The sequence below is a fragment of the Lotus japonicus genome, chromosome 5, assembly GCF_012489685.1.
Source record: "Lotus japonicus ecotype B-129 chromosome 5, LjGifu_v1.2".
Taxonomy (NCBI): Eukaryota; Viridiplantae; Streptophyta; class Magnoliopsida; order Fabales; family Fabaceae; genus Lotus; species Lotus japonicus.
Window position 1 is genome coordinate 48638908 of NC_080045.1, and position 6000 is coordinate 48644907.

The following is a 6000-nucleotide window of genomic DNA, read 5'->3' on the forward strand; positions in this document are numbered from 1 at the left end:
TATCAATTGGTAAGACGACCTTCCATACGTAATCACCAAGCATAAAAGACTTAGCTCTAACCTTTTTGTTATAAGCTTTAGCAATGCGATCCTTTTGCCTGGTTAAGGTATCCAACACCAATAGTCTTTCTTCGTCGAGATTGACTAATTCGTCAAGCATCATACTCCAATAATCTTCACTTGGAATTTCCTATTGCCTTTGAATTCTGCACGATTGTAAATATACTTCTGCTGGTAATACCGCTTCTTGACCATATGCTAGTCGAAAAGGCGTTGCTCCGGTAGATTCCTTAGGTGAATTCCTGTAAGCCCAAAGCACTTGGCCTAACGTTTGATGCCAGTTTTTAGGTTTTCGACCAACATGTTTTTTAATCAAGGAGATCAACGTTTTGTTGGCCGCTTCGACTTGACCATTCGCTTGAGCATAATAGGGGGTCGAGGTTAGGAGTTTTATACCCCAAGATTCTGCGAATGATGCTACCTTTTGGCCTACAAACACTGTGCCTTGGTCTGTAGTAAGTGACTCAGGTAGCCCAAAGCGGTACACTATGTGATTCTGAATGAACTCGATCACTGTGTCCTGGGTCACATTTTGTAGAGGAATTGCCTCTACCCACTTGGTAAAGTAATCTATAGCCACTATGATGTACTTATGCTGCCTAGAAGAACATGGGTTAATTTCGCCAATTAGGTCTAAAGCCCAACCCCTGAATGGCCAAGGCTTAATGATCGAGTGTAATTCACTTGCTGGCACATGTTGTATCCCCGCGTGTCTCTGACAATCTTGGCACCTCTTGGCATACTCCATACAATCTTTCATAATAGTAGGCCAATACATCCCTTGTCGAAATAGGATCCATTTCATCTTGATTCCTGCCTGGTGGGCACCACATAGCCCGTCGTGAACGGCCGAGATCGCTATGAACGCGTCGTCTTCACTTAAACACTTCAGTAGTGTTCCGTCGACGTTTTTCTTGAATAGCTCGTTTCCCATGATGACATAGCTCATTGCCCTGTATTTTGTCTTTCTATCTGTAGTACCCACAGGATTTTGCAAGTAATCGACAATTGGCTTTCTCCAATCATTAGGTGCCATATTGTCAATGACCAGGATGTCGAGGTTAGAGGGGTTTAGTTTTTCTTTGACCTCGATAAGCTCTTTTAACCTACATTTATCGACCATATATCCTGATGCGATTTGTGCCAATTCATTGGCTTCTTGATTGTCCACTCTGGAAACGTGACCTAGCCTAGCTTCGTCGAATTTGGCCAACAAATTGCTAGCTTTCGTGTAATACCTAGCTAGATTTTCACTAATGCACTTGTATTCCTTGGTAAGTTGCTTTATTACCAACTCAGAGTCCCCTTTTACGACGACATTCTTTGCCCCAAGGGCTATCAGGATCTCGAGGCCTGATGTTAATGCCTCGTACTCAGCCTCATTGTTTGAGCAGTTACTCTTAATCCTAAACTTGAATTTCGTGGGGATGCCCCTTGGGGATACTATGAACATCCCGATCCCAGTACCATTCTTATGGCTAGAACCGTCGAAAAATAGCTTCCAAGGTTGGATGCCTACGTAAGTTATGATTTCTTGAGGCAAAGTATGGTCTGCCAGGAAGTCAGCAATTGCTTGTCCCTTAACTGCCTTTAGTGGGGCATAAGTTAGTGAATACTCGGTTAGGGCTAAAGCCCATTTACCAATTCGACTATGCAAGATAGGTTTGGATAACATGTGCTTTATTATATCATAATGAGAAAAAACCATTACATCGATTGGCTTTATATAATATTTCAGCTTTACGCAAGAGAAGTACAAGCATAAACACAATTTTTCGATCATGGTGTATCGGGTTTCTGCATCATTTAACACCCTGCTTAAGTAAAATATGGCTCTTTCTTTGCTATCTTCATCTTCTTGAGCCAACATGCTTCCGATGGTTCCATCCGTGGCAGAGATGTACAGCTTCATTGGCTTTCCTCTTATAGGTGGTGCCATTATAGGTGGGCTAGACAAGTACGCTTTGAGTTCATCGAACGCTTTTTGATGCTCTGCTTCCCAGCGGAACGCATCTTCCTTTTTAAGTCGAAGAAGTGGGGAAAATGACTTGGTCTTCTCACTGAGGTTAGCAATGAATCTCCTTAGGAAGTTAATCTTTCCCAATAGTGATTGCAGTTGTTTCTTGCTGGTTGGTGGACTAGTGTCGAGAATGGCTTTAGCTTTGTTCTTGTTGATCTCGATGCCCTTTTTATGCACCACAAAACCCAAAAAATCACCTGCAATAACACCAAAGGCACATTTAAGGGGATTCATCTTCAAGCCATATTTTCTCATCCTCTCAAAGGATTTCCTTAGATGCAACAAATGGTCATCCCTTGATGGGGATTTCACCACGATGTCATCAATATAAACCTGCATGAAGGTTTCTATAAAATCATGAAAAATGGTATTCATTACCCTTTGGTAGGTCGCGCCAGCGTTTTTCAACCCAAATGGCATGACCACCCACTCGTATGTCCCCAAGGCACCAGGACATCGAAAAGCTGTTTTCGACACGTCCTCTTCTGCTATGAAGATTTGGTTGTAGCCTGAGTAACCATCCAACAAGCTTAAGTATTCGTGACCAGCAGCTGAATCCACCATCATCTCAGCAATAGGCATGTGATACTCGTCTTTTGGAGTGGCAGCGTTAAGATCTCGGAAATCTATGCAAACTCTCATCTTTCCATTCTTCTTGATTACTGGAACCACGTTGGCTAACCAGTCCACATATCGAGCTGTTCTGATAAATTTACACCTGAGGAGTCTTTCGATTTCTTCCTTGATTTTCACCAACACATCTGGATGGAACCTCCTAGGCAATTGCTTGACTGGTTTCTTGTCTTCTTTGATGGGTAACTTCAATTCCACCACTTCTCGACTGAGGCCAGGCATTTCATCGTAATCCCAAGCGAAACAGTCTTTGAATTCCTTGAGTAATTTCACCATCCTGTCTTTTAGCTCCGGGTCAATGAGAACACTGATGTACGTTGGCCTCTTTTCTAAGCCATCACCCAGGTCCACTTCTTCTAAAGGGTCTTGCGCTTCCATTTTCTTTGAAAAATCGACCACTGGCTTCTCGAAGCCCAATGGGCCGTCATCATAAATGCAATCTAGCCTCAGATTGCAAAGGTCCTCGAATCCGCATTCCTCGGCACTCTGCTCGTTTTCTTCTATGCACGTGTCATCCTTATTTGTTGTTGCCTCCTCCTGGGGTGTCAATTCGACGGGCAGGATTGAGACACTAGCTTCATCTATAGCCATTTCTTTGGCCATCCTCTCGGCCTCCAAGGCCGTTCTTATTTTGTTTTCGGCTGCGTAAGCCGAAATTCGAGCCATGCTCGAATTAATCATCTTTATCATTGGCTTGCCACCCAACAGTGGCATCTTTCTCTTCATCACTGTGCCATCCACTCATGGCATCAGGTTTGCATGCTTCATTGAGGTTTAGGCCCCGGATGGGATCCAACGTTACTGAGTACTCTGAGTGGGGTTGAAGTATTGGCTAGCCACTGTGTCTAAAGGAGCAATTGTGGCTAAACTCTTCTCGAAATTATTCTTACCAACGTAGCTTGTTTCTGCTAAATAGTAGCTTTGATCTGCTTGTACATTTTCGACAACTCCATCAGCTTTCCAAATGGATATACGTTGGTGTAAGGCCGAAGGCACTGCCCCCACGCCATGAATCCATTCTCTTCCCAGCAGCAAATTGTAATTGGCCTTTGAAGGGACCACAATGAACAATGTGGAACGGGCTACTGTTCCTACGGTTATGTTCAACATAATTGCCCCTAGGGAAGAACCTGTCTTTCCTTCATAATCAGAAAGCACCATGTCATGTGAGATTAGATCCGCTTCAGTTTTACCTAACTTCTTGAGCATAAATCCGGGCATGAGGTTGATTGCAGCTCCCCCGTCGACAAGGACTTTGTTAACACCCTTCTCCTCGACTCTGACCCAAACAAATAGCGGTTTCAAATGGCTCTTCATTTGCTCGGTTGGCCTTTGGAAGATAGCTCTTTCATCTTCGACAGATCCTCTCTGCATCACATAATAACACAAAGGATTGTCATCTGGTTCGTCGTCGACATAGTAGTCTTCCTCGCTTTCAGTGACCTCTGAGATTCTATCGAATTCTGCAGGTAGGATAGACACGATGCAGATGATGTTAAGCTCTTCTCCATCACTGTCGTCGAAATCTTCGAGCATGTCTTCATCCTCATCTTCGACAACATCCTTCCCTTTTTCCTTAGCTGGATTTGGTGGTACGGTTGTTCCTTGTTTGATGGCGTGGTCCAGCTGGTTGATAATCGACGCCACACTAGGTTCATTGCGAGAGTTGTCTTCTGGCTTTATGTCCCATAGTGAACGGAACTTGCCACCTCTTTCCCTCTCAGCTTTCCTTTTCCTCAAAAAACGCCTGAACTGAACTGAGTCCTGGTCATTTGTTCAGGAGCATAGTAGTTCCCAGAGCCATAGGAGTAGCTTCGTGACACACGGGAATTGTTGATGTAAGAGGATCCCTGGCCTAAGTCGATTTTCTGCCACTTAGGGTATGGTTTTGGCCTTGGAGGCGCTGGCCCGAACCATTGGTTTCTTGGCAATCCAGCATTGGGGAGGTAAGTTTTGTCTTTATTGCTTGCTTTCTGGCCTTTATGGCCATCGAGTTCCTGGTCTCTCTCGACCCACTCCTCGTGAGGGTACTTCAGTCTCCTGGATACAGGAGCCTTCCTCTGATAATGCCTTTCATTTCTGAATCTTGATAGGCCTTGGCTGCGGATTTGTCGAAAACAGCGCTGCATCGAGGGCACAGCATAACTTCTTTCTCGCCATTTTTGCTGCGGGATAGAAACTCGACAAGGGTTTCTCCAGCCTTGGGGTAAACCTCTTCCAAGTTCACTTCTTTCTCAACCTCTGGTTCTTCGACAGCTATGTTTTCTTCTCTTACTTCTCCCAGCGTCAAACCCAGACTCAGCTTTTCGGAAATGTCGACCATGCCAATGTAGAAAGGCTCTACATAGTTGGCCTCAGCTATCTGCAGTGGATCAGAGTCGATCTTCATTTGACCTTTGGCTTTTTCATCATACTTGAGTCTTCCTGAGTCCAATGCCCCCTGCACAAGGTCCCTGAAACGAACACATTGTGAGGTCCAATGACCAAAAAAGTTGTGATATTTGCAATATTTCTTCCCTTTCCTTTGTTCAGGAGAAGGAAGTTTTTGGTCTTTAGGGACCACAAGCAAACCATCAGACACAAGTATATCATAGATTGCATCGCATTTGGCCACATCAAAAGTATAAGTTTTCACAGCAGGAATCGTGTTCTTGGGGTTTTCCTCCCCAAGTTTGTTTTCACGTGGTTTCAATGCTTTACAAACATAAGGATCCCCTGGCTGAAGTTCAGCCAGATTGACGTCATTCAAATCGACGTCCGCCGGGACTTCTCGATAGACACATGGACTCTGACCTACTGAATCCGCATCTATGTACGCTACCTTCTCCTTCTTTGGCCACTTAGTAGTCTTGGCCCTTTCCTCTGACTTTTCGGCCTTTAGCAATTCGATGTGCCTCACTCTATCTGCGAGTAAAGACATATCTCGAATATACTGAGTGTCGATTTTCTTTCTAATGGAATATTCTAGACCACCAGCGGCTAAGACAACTAGCTCGTGTTCAGGGACATGGGTGAAACATCGGGATTTAAGCATCCTAAACATGTTTAGGTAATCATCAATAGACTCTGCTGGCTTTCTTTTAACACTAGCCAGATCCTTCAAACTTACTTTGCACTCTCCCCTAAAGAACTGTTCATGGAAAATTCTTTCCAACTGAGCCCATGTATGGACTGACCTAGGAGCGAGGGTGGTGAACCAGGTAAATGCATTTTTGGTTAAAGAACTCGGGAAGTACTTCATTTTTAAATTTTCATTGATGGCTAAGTCTCCTGCTTCGATTTGGTAC